The sequence below is a fragment of the Accipiter gentilis genome, chromosome 9 (assembly GCF_929443795.1).
Source record: "Accipiter gentilis chromosome 9, bAccGen1.1, whole genome shotgun sequence".
NCBI classification, from domain to species: Eukaryota; Metazoa; Chordata; class Aves; order Accipitriformes; family Accipitridae; genus Astur; species Astur gentilis.
In genome coordinates, this window is record NC_064888.1 from 34654775 (window position 1) to 34676775 (window position 22001).

The 22001-nt window shown below is 41.8% G+C and overlaps 1 protein-coding gene across 5 annotated transcripts in view; it reads right to left on the minus strand.

Moving 5' to 3' along the window:
- Positions 1-13453, minus strand: part of CCDC186 (coiled-coil domain containing 186) — a 39705-nt gene extending 26252 nt beyond the window's left edge. For 2 of the 5 annotated variants that reach the window (XM_049811331.1, XM_049811326.1), the window contains exon 1: positions 13340-13453. The gene's annotated coding sequence lies outside the window, so the exon portion shown is untranslated. Of the gene's footprint in view, positions 1-401; positions 422-12459; positions 12587-13339 lie in introns of those variants that run through there. The other 3 variants (XM_049811328.1, XM_049811327.1, XM_049811330.1) reach the window with 3 other exon arrangements.
- Between the last annotated feature and the right edge of the window lie 8548 nt (positions 13454-22001).

Consider the following 22001-nt stretch of genomic DNA (forward strand, 5'->3'; position numbering starts at 1 on the left):
AAAATCCCTGACTCCCCCTTCCTTCAAAGGATTTATGCTTAGGTCAACACTGGAACCAACAAATCCATCTTGGTTTGTGCAGCCAAAACGATCACTTTTTTGGTACCTATCCACTTTTTGATAATTTCTGCTAGTAATGAAAGTTCACAATGTACTACTGTTATTCTAAAATAAAACAAACAAAAGAAAGAACCCCTACTGACAATCTCAATCTGCAAGCAAAGAGAATGACCATAACTGCACGAAAACCCGATCAGTTTGATAGTAGCAGAACACACTAGTAGTACGTACTTCATTAAAAAGCTGTTAAAAAAGAGCGTTTTGAGACTGGTACATCTAACACAGTCACTAACCATACGATAATTTGCAAATGATTCAGTTAAAAGGCAAGAGAAATTCACCTTTTAGTATCTGTTCCCTCTTGTTACAGGTAGTTTATAATCCACACACTCAGCTGTAGAAAGAGACTGTATTAGTATAAAGCTGAGGTACAATTCTCTTCTATAGCAGTTACTCTAGTCTAACTTCTTGCTACCACTTTCTCTGGAATGATCAGAGGGGGGTTTTGGCTCATTTTAAGCCTTTTCTAAAGTCCTTTCTAAAGTGTTATAAAACCCCAAAAATGTGCTATTGTTTGATGTATTACTGCCTCAAAGCTGCTCATCATTGCCCAGATGCTGCAGTTCACCACTGTCACAAGAAAAGAAGTGGTAAAATCAGATATGTGAACATTCATTTTAGTTAATATACCTAAAATCTCCAGTCCAGTCAGCAAACTGGATGGTATTTCTCTTCATATGAAAGCAACTGATGAAAAAACACAGCCCAGTTAAGACAGTACATTTGGGAAGGATACTGTTTTCATCTTACTGTGTTACTTTCTTCTGTAAATAATACTGTTAATTGGTATTAGAGAGAAAGATTAATATTATGTGGAAGCAGAAACACAATTATTTGCATAACTCAATTAGTCACAGAGCAATAAATTGCCACCAACTCTGTATCCGTGATATCTTACACTTAATCATAAATAAAGCGTAGGTTTTGTACCAAATGCATAGGGAATTTGAATAGTGACTATACAAATCATTTAAAGCATGAAAAGTAAATTATGATGATTCAGTGTTCCCTGCAGACCTACTCTAATTTCCAGTGGTACCCAGAATATAATTTACCACGTTAAGAACATTCACAGACTTTCTGATTCCAATACACTTGATTTTAGCTCTATCTGCCCAAATCTATCTCAATCTGTTCACAACCTGAGATTTTTTTTCCCCTACTGCCACTGGATAGCACTTGTGTTCTAAATACTAACTTTTAAACAGAAATAAAACATAACAATTCATCATAGGATCACAATTTATCTTCATGTAAGAAATATCCAAAGAAATCATGTGGAACAACTGTCAATGCAAGTTCATCTTGATATTCAAATGTCTCTTGAACACCCAAATTTGTTGTGCCTACCTCAGGCAACTGGATGTAGCATATAGCCCCTTTATAAGGCTAGAGACAGAAAACTAAAGAAAAGGCTACTGCTTTGTAAGCAAAAGGGTTTGTGTGAAAATACCTTGAAACAATCAACATTGCCAGTACGTGACTGTTTCACATCAAACATACAAATACAGCAAGTCCCAGATAATACTTGGACACCAGGTACACATTTGATAGCAGCTCCATGTCTTTCCAGGTTTTGTATCCGTCTTCTATCATCTTACCCATCTCCTTGTAACCAACTCTCTCAAAACCAGGGAATTAATAAGGTTATAATATCATTCTCTTACAAAATACTGCACTAGAAAAACAAAATAGCTTAGTGTCTTTTATGATTTCTTCAGGAAAGCATCAAAAGCAATCATAAAAGGCAAATCCTGACTCAAGCACATCAACCTTGTTAATGCGTCAGACAAGCAGATCGTGGTAGATCAGCATACGGCATCTTGAGTGATAGCAAAGTGCCAGGTGAGCACTGGCCAACCTTCTTGCACTGTTTTGATAAGCTTCTACCTTCAAGGTATTGCTCTGCTCCTTCCTCAGGCTTGATCATCATCTGAACAGTATGGCAAAAGTGTCTTGCTCCTCAGTCCCTTCCACATGATGTTTGTCTTACCCTTACAGTGTATGTCCCTTCTGCTGCCTATGCCACAGGAGAATGCAATCACTACCAAGTCAACTTAAAAATGCCCAGGGTAAGAACTTCTCAAAGTACCATTTTGAGATTAGCCCAGCCCAAGCTTGCCTGCCTGCATACCTTGAATAACAAGCCGTCTTGTGAAACTGCCACACATTTAGCGTGGCACCTGAAAAGCTTTCTGTCACTGACTTGTAACACTTTTTGCTGCTGTGACAGGACTCTTAGCACCCGCACAACTGGTTTGACCAGTCCTCCTCCTCCTCTGTTTTACAGCTCACAATTAATTTGACACTCTAACACACCTTCCCTGCATTCCTGCCCCTATTGTAAAACTAAGGAGACAGCCATCTGTGTTTCCCCACAATGCAGTAATACAAAGCAAAGCAAGTGGAAACACATCAATTCAAAACCTGGTGATGTGGGTAGCAGAGAATGAGCAACAGGAACACAGGTCAGCCAAGCTTCCTTTACAGCAATAATGGGCCCACAGGCCCAGTTTGCACAAGCAAACAAAACACCTCTCTGCATATATACATCAGAATATAGACAAGTTTTACCCTTCAAAAACAAAACTTTGCTTTTTTTTTTCTTTTTTAAACAGACACTGTTTTTCTCATCGTAGATGCATTCTTCAAAGAAGCAAGGAGCATGCATAGCTGTTCCTCATCATCCCATGGTACGCAAAAATTTTAAATCTGCATCAGCACATATTACGTCTGTTTTAAATATTACATTAGTACTTGGAGAAGTAGTTAAACTGCAGCCACAGGACAGACTATATTAAAGGCTAGTACAGGCAAGGGTTGCAACCATTTCTCACACTACTGTAACTGAGATGTGCTTATCTGCTAAATTGCTGATAGCACAACTGACTGGAATCAAAAGCAGAGAACAGAGCCTGCTGATACAATGAGCGGACAGCACACCAACTTTTTAAGGCAGAAATGTCTCACAGGTAAGTAAGGGAAAGCAAACACTCAGGAAATAGTATCTTTTTTATTCACTTTGTTACACAACAGAAACATCCTCTATCAACTGCTAATCAAATGACAAAAATAAGAACAAATGTGACAATCATTCATTTAAGCTCTTCAGTGAAGTATCTGATACAGCAGAAGTATTGAGTATCTAGGGAGAACATCAAAAACCTTGATACATGGTCCTGCAACATGCCAAAAATAAAGAAGAAAATGTTTCTTCTAGCTACCTTCAGTAGCAGTCATCCTAAGTGTTCGTTCAGCCCTTGCCCCATTCATAGATATGAAGTTACAAACATACAAAACATCTTGAAGAATCATTGGATATAAAAAAGGTAAAACTTGCAGGTGAATAAAATGTACAAGCTGCTAGGATTTATCTGGGTACTTCCATTTACATTCTATTGTCTGCAAGTAATCTATCTTAAGATTTAAAATTACTTAAAAATTAAGTCGAATAATGTTCAATACTTAGCTATTTTAACAGTATAGACCTGCTCTGCAAACTACCAGAATCTAGGACAAAGGTTCTTGCTCTACTAAATCAATCTGCTAAGTGGACAAGTCAAGTAACTTTTTCTTATATAAGATTTGGTCTCACTCTTGCAAGCTGAGTATGTACTATGCTGCATCATGTCAGTTGGATTTCTGGAATAAAAAACTCTAATAATGGTACTACATCATTGCTATGAGAATTATGGCAATTAGGTACTTGTTTATAATATAATTTTTACAGTGAAATGAAAATAGAATTTCCAGAAGAGCCATTGATATCATGTTTGAATGCTAATTTGACTGTTTATTAATCCAAAACTTATTAAGCTACATAAAATAGCTGTATAAGAAAGTATGTGATCAAACATTCATATTCAGTCCTGCACTAATACCATAGCAATTACCTAGAGAAATAAAAAGCCAATTAACAACTAGAAGATACATGCCACTAATTTTAAAAGCTCCTTCAATTCAAATTCTGATTTTAATACGAATACACATTCTGATAAATTAGGTTATGAGAATTAATCTTCACATGCAGTAACAAAGTAATTTTAATTATTCTTGGTTTAGCATCACTCTTCCAAGTATACTGTTAGACATGACATCAAATGCACAGACGTCAGAACACAAGCCAGAAACGGAGAGCTTCTACAGGTACAACTCTAGAAACAAGATTACAAGTAAAATATATTTCAAGCAATACCTACACTGAATCACCACACTAACTCCTTTATTCAACTTCACTAGAACACTGTCTGAAAATTTAAGAACTCTGTGCTTTTCTGTAGTAGCAGACAGCTAAGGCCTATCATTTTAACATCAGAATTTAAGCCCTTTGTCCCTCCCTCTCTCTTCTTTTCTTTCCCCTCTTTCTGCCCATTACCCACTACAAAGTGAAAGAAAATGCTGCAATAAAGATGGAAGGGGGGGGGGGGGGGGGGAAGTATCAAAGTTTTTCCTTTCCATACATGCTTTAAGAGTAAATTCTCACTTCAGAGTCCATTCACTGGCATGGAGAAAAGCAGTTTCTCTAACAGTCAATATTCCTCCTTCCTCTGCTGAAAAGTACATACACTTTTAGTTTTTAAGGAGGCTGTTGACACCCTCATCCCTTGGCTGTCCATCAGGTTACCCACTATACATACCAGTTGAAAATCTTACCCCCAATTCCAGTATTGCTAATTCCCAGCCACTAGAAGGTAATTCATGATGAAAGCAATTCCCTGTATGCTTCCTACTGTCTGCACAGATCTAATTAGGAACACATCCTTTCCCAGCTATAGCCTGCTATTCTTTTATTACAGGCATGCACTCAGAACCTGCTACATTTTAATTCAGTATTATGCCATTTCAAACTGCCCGTCTTTTCAATCTTCTTATGGAGCACAAACATGATTCTTTTAAATCCCTGACTACGAAGGACTTTCCTAAGCAGATGCACTATTAATGCTAGCATTTAATTTCATAAAATAGCTTGACCCAAGCTATCAACACTCATGTAAATAGTCAAGGAGGAAATTACTTTGTTTCACCCAATTTCAAAATACATGCGAGATGACATCTAAACACACTAAATGACAACTATAGGAAGCATTTTCTGAGGTGTAGCTGCCTAGAAGAATTCACTAACAAGGGAAAAAAAGAAAGTGTGTGCCTTGTCACCTAGTAACTATCACAATGGGGCTCTTTTACGATAAACAGATTAAAGAATGATGGAAGTGTGTGCCTGGGGTTGTTCTGTAAGCAAAGAGATTGACTGTCAAGGTCCTAAGAAATAAAAACACTGCTATAAGAGAAAAAATATATTTAAGCTACAAAGCTTAAACATACTGCAGAGAAAGGGGCAAAAAAGGCAAGGGGGGACTAATGCTTCACAGGTATGTGCATATACAAAAACTTGTTCAAACCATGGTGGATTTTGAAAGAAAGTGAAGAGCATTGAGGTAAGTGACTCTGAGGCACAAAACCTTCTGAGATTGGAGCAGTAACAAGACGTTAATACAGTAAATGCAGTACACTGGACACCAGGCATATTCAACCATGCATTATATAATGTAATGGCCAGTAGCAGTCAATTGCGTCGGTTCCTTTCAACAAGAACAGGTTTTGCATCGTCTTTGGGTAGATATTCTTCACTCATAGCTGTGCTCCTAAGTGAGACCTTGCAGCAGAGTCACTGATGAAGAGGGAATCACCTACTCTCCAAACAAGTATACATGTAATCCACAAAATAGTGAAAACACAGTTCTCACATCATCAGCTAAGAGCATGCGTGGTCTTCTCCTCCAGATATGTAGAAAGCATCCAGACAGGTTTTATAGGACATGAAACAAGCTCATTTTTAAATAGAGGTACTATTTAAATTTAGAAAGCCATCCTCTTTCCCTTTCCACTTCATATCTGTCACAGCACAGTACTCAAATTTCCTTTAAGTAATAGACCAAAGTCTCAAAATGTCCCAAAGCTGTAATACAGATACGATGCATTCCAGAGAGTAGGTGGGGAACAAGGAAAGGAGTGATGAAGCACTCCATGGCTCATGGGCAGATGACCCCAACAGTCAGCAGGGACCCAAGTACCATGACCAGGCCAGGCAAGCAGCTAAGTGACAAAAGAATCTGGTGACACCAACACAAGCAGCCCGAGTTCCTGGAACTCCCTACCACGCTTATTTGGATGTCACCCAGCACTCGTATGGTTGCATTGCCACTGCAGTCTGTGCTCTAAATTTGCTAATGAAACACTGCATACCTCTAAGAAGAGTCCACATGTTTACATGAAAAAAAACCTAACTAGAAAAGAAGCCCCTTGAAATTGCTTCAGAGCAATTATCTTTATATTGTAATTTGAGATCCGTACTCCCTGATTCTTTCTCAAACTGCACTGGATCAATAACTCACAAAATCGCTGCTGTTACTCTTTATTTTGCTTGAGAAGATGTCATCTTCTCAAGATAACCTCCACTGGAAATTCATCATAATCTAAGTAAACACCCTTAAGCAACAGTCTCCTCAAATGCTCTGTAGTACTCACTAACCTTCCATATTGGTTCTGGTTTCTGAACTCACAGCAAACTAAAGTAAATTAAACTTCATTTATCTCCTTTACTATGCAGTTCAGGTTTAGTGTGCAGCTTGCCTGTCGGTTACTGGGAGAAGTGACACTGCTTGCCCTTTTCTAGCTATCTTCATAAGAAGCCAGCCAAAGGGGTTTACTCTTAACACCCTCAACCTGCCCAGTGAAAGCAAATCACTCCTCCTTTTTCCTAGTGCTAACCAGCTATTTCAGGTGCTGTGTTACTGTTCTCTGTACCAGATTCCAACTTATCTTACAAACACCTCTGCTCCTCAGTGTCGTCCTCTCCAATTCAACCAAAAGAATACTCATTTGATCTTTTTTTTTTTTTTTTTTTTTTTTTTTTACACAGTTTTTTTTTTTTTTTTTTGCTAGCAGATCCCAATGTTGTGGGAGCAAGTGAGGAAAGAATACCTTCATTCTGATACTGGAGGTGCCAGATGCAGACAAGTACAAATCATTCCAGTTTTGGCAAAGCTGGATTTAGGAAAGAGGATGTACAGCTTGTCTACATATTTAGAAAGTTGTGGGTTTTATCTCTGTATATAACCCAGGTGATAGATGAACAAAAAAATCTATACCTCAGTTAAACCAGTTAGAAATGTAATGCTTTCATGATGACTGCCCTGTTTGTTCACCTACAATTCTCCAGACAACAAAATGAGCACTGAGGCACCTGAAACTAGCAGGTCTAAACAGATACCAGAACCTGTTTCCCCTACTTTCATTACTCTAGCTATCAAACACCAAGAGGTCTGTTCATTGATATGCATTATAGCTGAAGATATAAATAATATCAACCAAGTTGTGCAATCTTTCAAAGCTGACCCAATAACAAAAATAATAATTAAAAAATCAAGACATACACACACACACACAAAAAGGCTACTAAAAAAAATCCAAACTAACAGCTAAATCTAGAATTGGGGAGTCTGGAAGACAGACTTCTTTTAAAAGAAGTGAGAAGCATTACCCCCATGGAATTATAGCTGCTGAAGAAAACATTGAATTTTTTTCTGTATCACCCAATAGAAAATTAAAATGCAGTCTTGTGAATTTCCAAGAGGAAGTTACATGCATTTTCCAGTTACTTTGAAGATTCACACTTACACCTCAGGTCACATTGTAATACACTCTCCCACTACTCCAGCCCTCCAACTACAAATTAAAGCTCTCAGCAACACGCCCAGACACACCTATGGACATACACTGCTCTCACAGACTCAACTACAAATGAAACTTCCATTACATGTCTTACACTGTTCCATGTCTTGACCTGTAAAAGCACTGAGCACCAGAAGCTCCCCTTCTTTAGCAAATACACAACTTGGACATGAGCTGAAACTTCAGCTCTTTTTGCTAGGACAGAAACTAATATTTACTTTGCATGCAACTGAGGACTGACTTTTAATTCAGTAATACTGAGCAATATGTTTCAAAATGTGCCTTTTTTCTGACATGATTTTCAAAAATTCATATAAAGGAAGATCAGCAGTGTCCTATGTCTAACCTGAGATGGCAGGTTCACACTCATCCCTTGGAAATTGTGATTCAACAATAATTGTGATTTTAAGAAGGAGTAACATGACATGATAGTATACATGCAAATGCATAATCAACTTAAACAACTCTGCCTCCTATTCACTCACGTTAAGCACATGTAATATTAAATTCCAATCCACAGACTGATTTTTACAAGTGGTTCATTACACTCAAGCAGAACCCAACTCAGAAGCACCTCTCTTCACATAAGCAGCTACTAAAGCTCGTGAAGCAAAGACAAATACATAACTTTAACAAAACCATATTTATCATTTATACTGCAATAATGTGTTGGCTCTTTCCCCTATCACTGCAGTATAGACTAAAGGCTCTGGTAAAGAGATTTTTTTATACTGCCTTATGTTTCAACTCATGCATTTATGAAATGAAATACCATATGATTGAAGTTTCAACAGTCAAAAGGCTTTTCTTGATGCAAGTTCTGATGTTCATCAGAATACCCCCCCAAGAGAAGCAAAAACTGCACATCAGCAGCACCTTTTGAACAGTTCAGTTACAGACCCACTTCCCTCTTGCAGGTTCCTGGGCAACAAAAAAGAGTACAAGTGATTTAGCCAGTCTTCAAGTGCAAATTCAAGAGTTAACATGAGGTGCAATATAATCCAGTTTATCACTGGAGATGGACTTTATTTCAAAGAGTTAATTAGGATTTACTGGCTGAAGAATACTGAAGAGAATTATAATGATTTTTAGAGTTTTCACGACAAGTCCCACAGGTATGAAGCGACCAGCAAAGACTTGGAGTTCCATGCAAAAAAGCTTCACAAATGCCATAGCATTTATTAGGAAGGCCATAATTTATTTGTCTGAACAGTTTGTTCCACAAAGGACTACTCCTCTTCTTTAAATATCATGCTACAAAATATTCTATTAGAAACATACTCTTAGGTGAATCATAATAAAATAATAAGTACTTTCTATTATCTTTAAACACATTATCCTAAGACAGATATATTAAAGCAACCATTAACAATGGGACAACTGTTAAAAATCACAGGAACTGCCACTTCATTTCAATTCAGGTTTAATTTCCACCCTATTACACTCAGGTAAGAGATGAAGCTGCAGGACAGCTTACATGCTCTTACATGTACAATGACAGTCCAACAAGACTACTGAAGAAATAACTGATTTTGTGGCATGACTTTCTTTTCTTCTTATAGTTGTGTTGTTCGTTGTAAAACCCAAGATGCATCACTTCAAGAACTTCTCACATCTTTACTAGACAATAATCATTACTTGAGCAAACTAAAATGCTTTTCCAAGTCAGTGCCAACCTGTCATTGCACCAGAACTCTTGCTAAAAAATTTACACAATAAGACTAAAAATAAAATGGAAGAGAAATTTTACAGTTTGTGTTAGCAGTTAGCTGTAGTGTAGTCCTAATAATACTTTCACCTAAACTAATCTGGACAGACTGAACAAACCCTTCTGTTTCACTTGTTGGGTGAGGTTTTATGGTTCTTTTTCTAAAGCAAAATATCCTCAATTTGCATCTACTGCTCACCACATTGACTAGCAAAAGAAAGTTTCCTGTTGTTTCCAATTAATACCCAACTTATGAAAGATATCATGCAAAATACAGCTAAGAACTCCATCACAAATGGCTTTCCTAGACTAAGCATTATGCCACCAGATAACACTGCAAAAGAGGGAAACTTAAATCCTAGAGATAATTCTATTTTCAACTGAAGTTTATAAAGAAATGAGGATTCAGCTAAAGAAGTTCTGTTCTACATGAAAAAGATATAAAAAGCAGCTCTACTGTATACCAGCTGTGTAAAGGGACAAATCAAAGGTTTCAACTAAATCAAAAGGGACTGAGATAGAAAGGTCCAGAAAACCAGGTATTTTACATAATCTAGCGTGAGACGTATAAACGTGAAGCCAGAAGGACTCTTTGAAATATGTTTGGTTACATCTCCACACATAGAAGTAATCAGAGCAGCAAGCCACCTAAGTTTAGAAGTGATGAAACGATAAAAAGAGATGAACTGGAATGAAAAGCATCACAACATCCAAGAAAAAGTCAGAAAAAGAACAGTTTAAGAAGAGATTAAGTTGATCACCACTGCCTGTATTCCATACAAAACGGAGAGGGTGGCCATTAAGTCTCAGACACTGATGACCTTCCTGTATTTACAGATCACACATATAGGAAACAAAAGAAAGACACTTTAGTCCCACCTATACTAGCTCTCCCAATATTAATTCACTTTTGCCCAAGACCAAATACAAGTAACTGCTCTAATTTAGACAAAAGATTATTGAGAAGGAAGATGGAACATAACATGGTCCCATCTACACAGAAAAGCTAGAGGACTGCAATACAGATAGGACAACTGTGACTCACAGTACAAGTGGTAAAACTGGCCATGTACTGGGACACAGAGTCCTCCAGCCCAGGCATAACTTGACACAGCTCCATGATTCAGCTCACACAAAGACCTGCTTTGATGCACATGCTTGAAGGGAGGGGAGTGGAATGGTGCATATACACATTGGGTTCCCTCAGGATTTCCTTGCTTTTAACAGTTTAATACTTACATCAATTATTTTTCTCTTTTTTAATCTGACTTTATATAAACACAGATTACATACAGTGTCAAGGTGCAAAGCTCAGCATTACTACCAATTCTTTTAATGAGTCAAGTACACTAGAAGACAAGGTTTACTCAAACTTTATCGTTGCTTTTTTTATGTCACGAGTTAGACAGTTGAACAATATTGTATGAATTCCTTCAAGGCACCACTAGGTTTTCTACCAATCTCATGTAACTAGTTAATATTATGGTCATATTAACTCCACATACAGAGTCAAATAACAGCACAACTCCAAAATGAAGTTCATCAGTTAAGGTTTAACAAGAGGGACTGGATTTGTTCCCACCACAAGTCATGGGGTACACCTTGAAAGTGTTATTTTTTGTCATACTATTCCCAAGGTTCAAAGCTCATGTCTTGGGGAAAACAATATACTAGCAAGAGCATCCTTTTACTGTGAACTTCAAATGAGACTAGTATACTTAAGGGTTTATGCACAGACTTGTAATCTCCTGCTAGTAGCGTGTCTTCAGCACAGAACAACTCTTACTCTTCTAAGTAAAGAAAACCAGTCTCACCTACACCACTCAGCAACTGACGAAACACGACAAACAGCACTACTGTAACCTTTCAGAATTTTAGCATCAAGCCTTCAACTCTGCTTTTCTTCTCTCTTCTGACACAGATTTGTTTCTGATGAGATTCCCCCTCCCCCTCAATTTGGTCTTGGTCTACAACTTGGAGATAATACTGGAAAGCATTACAGGTAATTCTTGGTTTTGGCAACAGGAAAGTAAGTTCAGAACAAGCCAACTCAGAACTAAGTACAGGATATTGCCAACTACTGGAGCCCACATGTTAACAAAAGTTGCAGGCTACTGATTTAACATATTTGTCCCGCCTTGTAACACTATGGCATCCAGAACAGCATTTACTTTTTCCCATAATTCTTTAAAAAGCCAGCTTCAGGAAATTCAATATTAGCCTTGGTAGTGATAAGCAACATCCCTGCTAATTAGGACCAAAGAAACTATTCTTGGTATTTGGTCCTTCAGTCCTTTTCTCAACACTTCGAAATAGTGACCCTCACAATATTAACAAAAATCTGTCAACAACCCCAGATCAAGTCTTACAGAACGATAGAAAGTATTGTTTCAAAGCCAAGGCAAGAAAGGATGACTGAAGAATTTCAGAAAAAGAAGAGGACTCAAAGACAATACAGAACAAGCTTACTTTTTTTCATAAAATGGATCACATTTCAAACTGACAGTCTCTTGAAACATCTTCAGACTTTGAGTTTCTCATACTTCTAGAGCTTAACCATCTCCTCCTAAAGTCAATGGCAACATAAGCATTCATGCCAAACAGTAATCAGAGTGATTACACTTCCTAGTCGATATAAAAATGCAGCTGCAGCTCGTGCTGTTTCGACAATTTTCTTATACAACAGAACATACGGGGACACTGGTCACATGTGGGTTTTTTAGTGTATTCTGCTTGCAACATTTTAACTTCTGAAAAGCAGTTTTACAAGATAAAGTAAATCAACAATAAAGCCAGACTACCGTACTTCTAATCTTACATACAGATTTCAATCCCACAAGAGATCCTCTTCTCCTGGTCTGCACAGAGTCTCACTGGAACTATACACGTATCAGACTCACCTGTGCAGACTATTTTCCAGGACAAGAGCCAAAATCCGCAAGCCTACATCATAATCATCTCGCTGAAGTTGCAGTAAAGCTTCCTGCTTTCAAACCTAGAAGGGCAAGCAGCTTTTGCAAATACCACCTGCAAAAACAAGGACACATACTCTACCGCAACACCGTGGCCGGCTCTAAAACATAACCTTCAGACTGGTGTAACAGTTGCTGGGTTTTGTTATCTAATTGTTTAACCATAAAGTGAAATCAACCCACGACCAACGAAACAGGACAACCTCATTAATAACGTGGAGAAGAAACCTAGCGAGAAACAAAGAGACTACGAGCCAGCACAGGAGACAGGACCTCCCGCTCGGGAGGTCCTGACTTAGAAGACACCGCTAAGGCAGGACTTTACCCCCCCCGCCCCGGACCTCATGCCACTTCGCCCCTCTCCTCCCTGCGGAACCCGAGCCTCACCCACAGACCTGCCGCGACCGCTGCCGGCCAAGTGCCCCCGCCTGCCTCACGCGGACCGTCTCGCAGTGGCCCCCGCCGCGTCAGGGCACCCGGGGGAAGCCTCCCTCCGCCCCCGCGGCCCCTGCGAGGCCGGGGCGGCCGCGTCGTCGGGTTCCCCCCCGCCCGGGGTTTTATCTCCCGCTGACTCCGGCACGCCGCGGGAGGCGGCCGAAACGGCTCACCGGCACCGCCGGCGAGCGCCGAGCCGTCCCGCCGCGGCCGCGGAGTGCCCCCGCGCCGCCCCCTCGGGGACCCCGGCAGCGCCTGCGGGGCCGCGCAGGGCTGAGGGGCGCCGGCAGCAAGCAAGCACCCACCCACGCTCCCGCCCTCCCTCTCGCCTAGCCTTTCCTTCCGCCCGCCAGTCCCGGCGCGGCTCCCTCACCCGCTCGCTACGAGGCCGGCAGGGAAGGCGGCAGCTCCCCCATGGCGGCGGTCCACCCCGCCGGCCGCCACCGTCCCGGCGAGCTGACACATCAACAAAGATGGCGGCGGCGGGCGGTGCTCCAGCCCGGGAGCGGAGGGGCGGGGCGGGGCCAGCCCGGCGGCCTGCCCGCAGTGGGCGGGGCCGGGGGGGAGCCGGGCGGGAGCAGCGCCCTCCCTCCGGCCCGGGGCGGCCCGGGCGGGGAGTGCCGCGGGCCGGCTCCCGCAGCGTTGCCGTTCTGAAGGGGCGCTGGGGCGAACGGCCGCTCCCGTCAGCGACCTGGACGAGCAGGCTTCTTCTCCAGGTCTCACCCTCGCTGCCTCTTCAGAGGAAATCACACACACACGTTCGCGGTGAGGGCGGTCCGGCGCTGGAGCCCGGGGGCCCGGAGAGGCTGGGGCGCCTCCGTCCCTGCGGGTGTCCCGGAGCCGTCTGGAGCAGCCCGGAGCAGCCCGCCGGTGACGGCCGGACCCTTCTGGCCGCCTTCCCTCTCTCCCCTGGACCGCCGCTGCGTTCCCTCGCCCGCTGCCCAGCGGTAACGACAGGCAGGTTGGACGGGGACGAAACGGGCCCTCAGCTGCAGGTACTGACAGCTCCGGGAACTGAAGCTGCTGGGTTCCACACCCCAGACCACTCAGAAAACCGTCTGTCAAGATTACTTCAACCGGGAAGGTGTTTGGTTTTTTTCCTCTTCTTATTTAAAGACACTACCCTTCTGGGCAAGGGATCTCGTGTCGGGCATTTTGTGGTGCTGCCCGAGACCGCTGCTATATAGGAGGAATCCTTCACCCCAACAGTTTTTAGAGAGATGGTCACAAAGGTACCTCCCTCCCCTTTTTGCAAGATTGGCACGCAAGTAGTGACTAATAGAGTCTCTTCTTCCCTAAATAAACATCTACTTTTTCCAGAACGAACCCCCACACACGACGTCAAAAGCCTCTGCACCCACATGCCATCTAAGAGTAAATCCAGCGATGGTAATAAACAGAGTCCAGCTTCAGTTAACGCCTGCCGGTACTTCACGCCTTATTCTGACGGGATTAAAAAAGATGTGAAAAATTTGCTGGGAATCAAAATCTGGAGTACATTTCAGTGCTGGGAGCAGCAATTTTTCAGTGGAACACAAAGCTTTTTTGGAATCCAGAGCACTCCATAAATGCCACTTTATTTATTTCATAAAAAAATAAATTGAAACAACTACCTTAGCAGACAAGCTGTTTAAGTGAAAACGCATTTACTATAGCAGATCAGCTAGTGTTAGGCACTGGCATCTTTCCTGCAGGAACTTCTTAAACATGACAATAGAAAAGCAAGGTAAAATCACTGAACAATTTGGGTTGGAAGGGACCTCAGGAGCGTATCTAGTCCAATCCTCTACTCATGGCACAGCTAACTTTGATGTTAGATCAGATTGCTCCTTTATTTTGGCTAATTTACTTTTATATATGTATACAACCATATACATACCTATATGCTTTATAACTATAAAACCCAGCGATGATTTCTTCAGTTCATACCTCGGATGACTTTGAAAATAGAATGTGTTGCGTAACTTTATGTACTAACATTAACTGGAAGCGTTATTTCAGAGCAAGGTATTTTTCTCCTTATTCTTTCCAGGCATTTGGAATTTCAGAGCCACAAATGCAAATTTTGGGGTCCTAGAAAATGTTCCCTTGAAACCTTTTTACAGATCCTTAAAAACAACACTGGAATCTTAGAGAAAATCAATGTACAAACCAGTCAGAACTATCATATCTATAAACCTTTGCATGTTCATTACTGGGGGAAAGATAATACTGCTTCCGATAATTAATATCCTAGCCATCACCTCTAAAGCAGCACAGGAGTCAGATGAAGGCACATGTCTTTAAAAACATTACTTAGGTGAGAGCATAAACGAAAAGTAGGTTGTGGAAAGAACTCGTGGCCTCAGCTTTAACCTCCAAATAATACTTTGAAGGCAAAAATCTTACCCTTGCTTTACTCATAATATGCTGTGCATTCCATATTGCTAAAAATACATAAAAAATAAGGTGTGGAATAGAGATAAGCAAAAAATTTTCCGTTTTCGGAAAGCAGTGCCATGCAACACTCATTTGCTAATTGCCATGCAGCCCAAGTCTAAGCTTTACTTTCAGAAATGCTCCTTTGCCACTCCAGCTCCTGTTCTGCACCTGAGCAGCAAAATTCACCCAGCCTTGCTGCTCTGTAACAGTCACTTCATTGCCCAAATACTTCTTATTTCATCTTCTCTTCCAGTTATTTAAAGGCAACTGCAGAGATACCACTGTACTCCAGCCCCAGTCCTTCTAACATTTATGCCTCTGCTTTGCTGTATACTTTTGTCTGCAGTCCCACTGACGTTTAATCATGTGTGGCTTAGTGGGTCCCACCAGACCTGGCAGAATTTCAGCTGATTTTCACCTTTTATTCTGGACGTTTTTTTCAGCAGGACTGAAACCAGGTTAAGAAAATTGAGCCTGGTTAGTGGAGTTCTTCCTTAAAAGCAGGCAAAAAGGATTTTTTTGTACTCAGCTAGACTCCCCAGGACTCTAGTCCCAGCACTGATGGTCAGACAGTTCTGATTCTTGTAATACCTGTGCTTAGGCCAAATTTTCATCTAAACAGTATTTTATCTCCAGAAGGCAGCCACAGATACTTAGGGAAGGATAATGACAAGACATTGAGAGAGCCCCTTCCCCAAACTGTCTGCATTCATATTAAATAAGAATGACTGAATTACTGTACCTCTTAGTTAGCCAGCCGTAGCTCTCATTTGGCATGTACAAATGCTGAGGAAGACAATTTCTGTGTGAGAGAATTTATCATCTGAAATACAGACAGTCATGCACAACAGACTTCGCTTCTGCTGAAGACATAAGCCTGCATTGCAGAGGCAGAAGCAGAATTTGGCCCGTATTTTCAAAAGGTTGTAGTTCTAGCTTTTGACTTGTGCTTTCTTATCGAAGAAGAAGAAAAGCAAGAGTTCATGTAATTGCTCAATTTCCAGCTGATGTTTGTTAATTATACATAGCATTTTTATAGCTTTGCCCACTGAAGTGGCTTACAATTCTATGCTTTCTCCTTCAACTAAAAAAGTGTTAGCAATTCCATTTCAAAGAAGAACAACAAGGTGGCTGAAACAGCATATGTGCTGAATACCCCCCACTCCTCTGGGACCACTGTTTTTGGAGGGCCATGGCTGGCATTGCCGAGGAGGAGCTGGCAGCAGAATCCAGGTTGCCTGACTCCCATCCTCTGCATTCGTCAGAAGGCTGGTCTGTTATAATGTAGTTACGGCAGGCTGCCTTGATTCCTGCATTTCACATCACGGCAACACTACATAAAGAGTTATTACCTTCTTCATTAGGAATCACTCTCATTGTCTATTTTATTCTAAGCAAGCATGGTTTGCCAGGGGTCTTCAGGGAGTACCATCCACAAAGCCCCAGGAGCCCTGTCTTCCCTCCCTGTGTGTCAGGTAGGAACAGCATCTCTGCTAAAGCTGCAGTCACAGTGCTAAGGCCTTGTCAGCCCGGTCGTGTCTGGTCTATGCACAGTAAATCCCAAGTGTGACTGTGATTATGCAAGTCCTCTGACTAAGTTATACCTGGAAAAACCTACTTTCATTGTATGTTGTTTGGACTGTCCTTTGTTCAGCATGTAGCACAGTGGTGTCCCAGCTTGTTCCTGGGCACTTAGATCCTACAAATTAGAGCTAATGACACACTGATAGAGTTATTACAGAACCTACATGTAAGCAAGCCCAAAGCTCTTGCTAAAAATTGCAGGCAAGCCACATCAACCTCCTGCAGCCCCTGTGATGTTGCTCCTGATCAGCCTCCATGCTAACAACACTCTCCTCAGTTACCTCTGACACTCCTTCACATTTATCTTTTTCCATTGCTGCAGCCAGACCTGTTTTTTTTTTTCTTTTTTAGGATTAATTTTACTGCTGTCATTTCCTGCCTTTTCTTGTATCCTGAGACATGGGAAGTCCCAAATGACTGACATTTAAAGAACAAAACCAATGAAAACAACATTTGCCCTGGCTCAATCATTCTTTGCAATTTCTAAATGCAAGAAAACTTTGTGCCAGTTCACATGCTGATAAACTTCTGTCTCCAGTGGGATACTTGATTTTCCTTTTCATTGCATCCTGTCAATATACTTCCAGCACAGTCTGTAGTGTTAATTGTAATTTCAAAAGAGTGTTCAGACTGGCAGCATTGTTTTGATTCGGCAGGCCTGGGGGATTGAAATGGCTAGCCAGCTAAATGTAATAGAAACGTGGATATTTTAAGTCACAGTCTACATTTTTTTTTTTTTTTTTGAGAGGTTTGAATCACAGAGAAGTATTTCTTAATGCCTCACTAGTATTAGTGCTGCTTAGGCATGAGGTTTATTGGGCTAATCCTGGGGACAGAGGAACAAGGTGCAGGGAGGTAATGGAGGCTGTATGATCATAATTGCCCCATCTCCCCACATCATCCCGTGTGCAACTGTGCCTACTCTGATATGCAATGCTGGGCATCTTGGCAGATAGATTTCCTGAAATCCCACCTAATCCTACCTAATTTCCCTTCCTGCTTTCAGAGCAGCCTCCCATACAGTCAGCTTCTACTCAGATTGCAGCTGAGGGCTGGAGGTTCATGGGAGCCAGGAAGAGTCTTTCCTCTGACTTCGGTAGGGAGTATCTAAACCACTTAGCAAAAACTCAGCAAACCTTTGATGTGTTATTCCCTTTTCTTTTGGTCAGCAGGGAACAATAGTTTGGCAGACAGGATGCTAGACTTAAACGCGGAAGATTTAGACTGAAATGCCATCACAGCCAGATTCCAAATTACTTTAAGGCAAAATAGCTGTGCTTCAGTTTCTTCTCTGTGAACAGAGATAATTATTCCCTGCCCCACAGAATGTGTAAGAATAAATTCCATCACGGATTTTATACACTTTAATAATAAGTACAAAAGTGTAGGCACTAAAATAGACTAGATTAATTTAATTTTGGTGAAAGTTTAATTGCACAGCACTGGAAACACCTGAGAGCATGTCTAAGTAGTAGCATAACTGCAGCAGTGTTGAGGATGAAGTATGCTTTCCAGTGTAGGTAGAGACATGAGAATGGGAAACAAAAGAAGGAAAGGGAAAACACCTTGTATAGAAAAGAAAGAGGAGAAAGGACAAATGAAGCAGAGACTAGGTTGGAAATGGGAAGATGAAGTGATGTATTTTCCAGGCTACAGGGCAAAATTCAAATATCTTAGAATACAAATGTATCATTTGATGTATCAAATGTCATCATTCTTGCATAGATCTTACAGCCACCTTCTGAATTTGTATGAAACAAGGTTGTCTAACTAATGTCCTGAGAGAATTTTGATTTTATTGGAGAAATTACAGAAAGCAGCTATACACCTTTCTTGCTGCTGAACTATTAACACTTGGCCCGAGGTGCAGATATGCCTGCTGGTGTGAAGCACTGACAGGCCAAGTCAGGAGAAGCCCAAGGCTGCTCAGGCAGAGTCAGAGAGATGAGTATAACCTGTAGTTTTTTCTGAAATTAAGAGCTAAGGACTGTGCTACTCATTGCTCTCTGTAGCTAGTATTTTTTAACTCTTAATTATTTTCATCTTGTTGTGTGACTAAGAGCAGTACAGTGCCTGGATCCCCAAGGAACGCCTGGGGTTACTAGTGCAACCACGGATGTTTCACTCTCTGTCACGCAATTTGCTGAAGATTGAGAAAATCACTGGTGCTTTTGAGTAATAAAATAAAAGCAGCCTCTTGCAACACGCCAGGTGTAATACAATTTATGACTAACACGTTTTTTGGCCAGGGCTCTGACAGCCATGCCACAGTTCAAGCAAAAAGCGAAAACCACACAGCCAGCCACCGTGACCAGCAGGGCACTGATGAGCAGGTGCCAATTAAGGCGCCCACCTACCTGCCCCGCCCGCAGCTGGGCGTCTCCTCAGCCCCTCTACTTGTCGTTTAATCACACAGGTCGCTCTAAAACACACTAAGCCGGGGGGTGCGTGGGGGATGTTCCCTGGCCGCTCCTGTCAGGGTAAGATGGCGGCACAGCCGGGTGAGCGGCAGACAACGGCGCGCGCCGGATCCCGCCGCCTCCGACCGCCCGGGCAGCACGTGCCCGCGCCCCGCCCCGCCCCACCTGCGGGCCGCCGCGCGCTGAGCGGGCTCCCTGCTGGGCGGGGCGAGTGTGGCGGCGGGAAGGCGGCGGGAGGTGCCTCTCTCTCTCCTGTGAGGGCCGGTGCTTCCTCTCCAGCCGCCGTCGGCCTTCGAGGGAGGTGCCGGCCCGGCCTCCCGTGTGGCGCAGCTCGGGCGGCGGAGAGCGGGCGAGCGAGCGAGTGAGCTGGGGGAGAGCTCTGCTCTGAGGGAGGAAGGGGGCTGGGGGCGGCGGTGGGGAGGCCTGTGCCCGCCGAGCCGTGGTTGGAGGCTGTGAGGTGGGGATGTTTACATTTAATCTGGGTTAATGAAAATAGCACGTACCGGCGCTACTCGGTTGCGGTTGCGAAAGCTCGTTTGTGGTGGAGTTGACTGCAATGTCAATTCAAAGACTCCTCTGTTTTATTTGCAAGTTCATTTTAATTTGATTTCACCTGCATTGTGTAGCAAGACAGTATTTTTATATCTGAGGTGATTATATTGCTTGTTAGCGTTTAGAAAGCAGGTGCCAAAAGTTCATTTTGACAGAGCCTGGTGCTATAGTTTTCCCTCAGGCATTGACTCTGCCGACTCAGAAGCTGGTGGTTGTCCCAGGGCTTCAGGCCTTCTTGGCCTGTGGCTGTGCTCCTGGTCAGGAGAAGCTGGTGCATGCAGCTTATGCTTCAGTGGACGGGTGATTTATCTAGAGACACATCTCGTGTGAGTCCGGCAAACCTAATGTGCAGGTGGTGACAGCCACTGCTGGTCATCAGTGTGTTCATCTCCTGAAGGACTTCTTGTCACTTCATCTGGAGTGTTTGTTGTTGAGATCTTTAATGCAGAAGATTATAGAAATAAACAGTCAAGAATTAGCCTTCCAAAATGGACGCTTAAATATACCTTCAGAACATGACTTAAAAATACTTTAATTTGTGTGCCTTCCTGAATTAATCTTTAAATCCATGCTTTCTTCATACTCTGATGTGAACATTTACATGATAGTGGAACTGCTTCACATGAAGAACAAATGTAATAAAGTTGTTGTGGAGGTTAAAGCAGCAAAATCACAGGTGCCAACTTCCAGTGTAAAAGCTCTCAATTTCGAGGATGAGTTTCTGAAATGCCTAACAAAACCCCAGCATTTTCTGAACAAACAATACAGGGTATTTTTTGCCAACTGTAGAAACAGTACAGAAAGTTTTAGTTGCATCACAAGTGCGACAAAAGAGAGCCTTTGTCCAAAGCTTGACAAAGGTATCTTGACTTTGTTCTTCTGTAATTGTGTATATGTTTGATTATCAATAAACATAATCAGTATGAGTGTGGCTTATAAGTACAGCTAACTCCTAATTATCCAAACTTGTGTGGGCTGGAATGTTTCAGATAATTGAAAAAACAGGATAATTGGAGTACTGGGGAATTTGGCACAGATATGTGCAGTGGGAGTTGCCCTCAGCAATGTTTTTTGCCTTCATCAGTGCCTTGGGACTGTCTGATCTGTGTTCTCTCTTTCACCCCAAATTGGGGGGGAGCGGAGATGATTCTGAGAGATCTGAGATAGCTTGGTATGCAGCTATCTTGGGTTTGGAGAGTTCATGAAATTTGATTTCATGTTAGGCAAGAGTTCTAGCTTAGGCAAATTTCACAAGATTAATTTGCTTTCAGGTGGGAGAAAAAGGCCATGTAAGCTTTGAGTTGGCTCGGTGGAGATCTTGGGCTAATAAGGCTTCCAGACTGAAAAAAGTTCTGAATGGCATGTGTAGCCTACAACTGAAACAAATTTTTTGTAGGTAAATCAGTTGTACACTTATAAAAACATAGTTCCTAGTATATTGGTATGCAGGCTTAGCTGAATATGTGTCTTGTAAGAGTTGTTTGCTAAAGAATAAACTCTCTGGGAAGACCGCAAGGCTTACGAGGCAGTCATTGGAAAGTCAAAATCTCTTGTTTCAGAGTGTTTTGTTTTTGAATACTTGCTGATGTGACAAAACTATGCATAAGTATAAATTTAACGTAGGCCACATGTTCAACAATATTGAAAGAAACTTGTACTGTTTCAGCTACTGTAAAATTGCCCATTCTGAGTTTTTGCCCTATGAATATTGGAAATCCTGTAAAATTTTTTTGTACATGCTGAACAGCACTAATTGAAACAAATTTATAGATGGAGGACATTAAGACTTATCAAGTGATAAGCACAGAGCGGTGAAACTGTTGCTTTCTTAATACCACTGATGGTAAGTTTGAATAACATAGGATCAGAGTTATTATAACAAGAAGTGACTTCCAGAGGGTGTCATGGTCCTAGCATCTCCATTTGCTCAAACATGGTAGCAGAATAGTAGGAGTAGATAAGAGCCTTGTGTCTTACTGCAAATACTCCATAACACAGGCATGCATTAGCATTGTTAATCAGATCCCTTTGCAAATACTTCTGCTTCTAGGGAGGTCC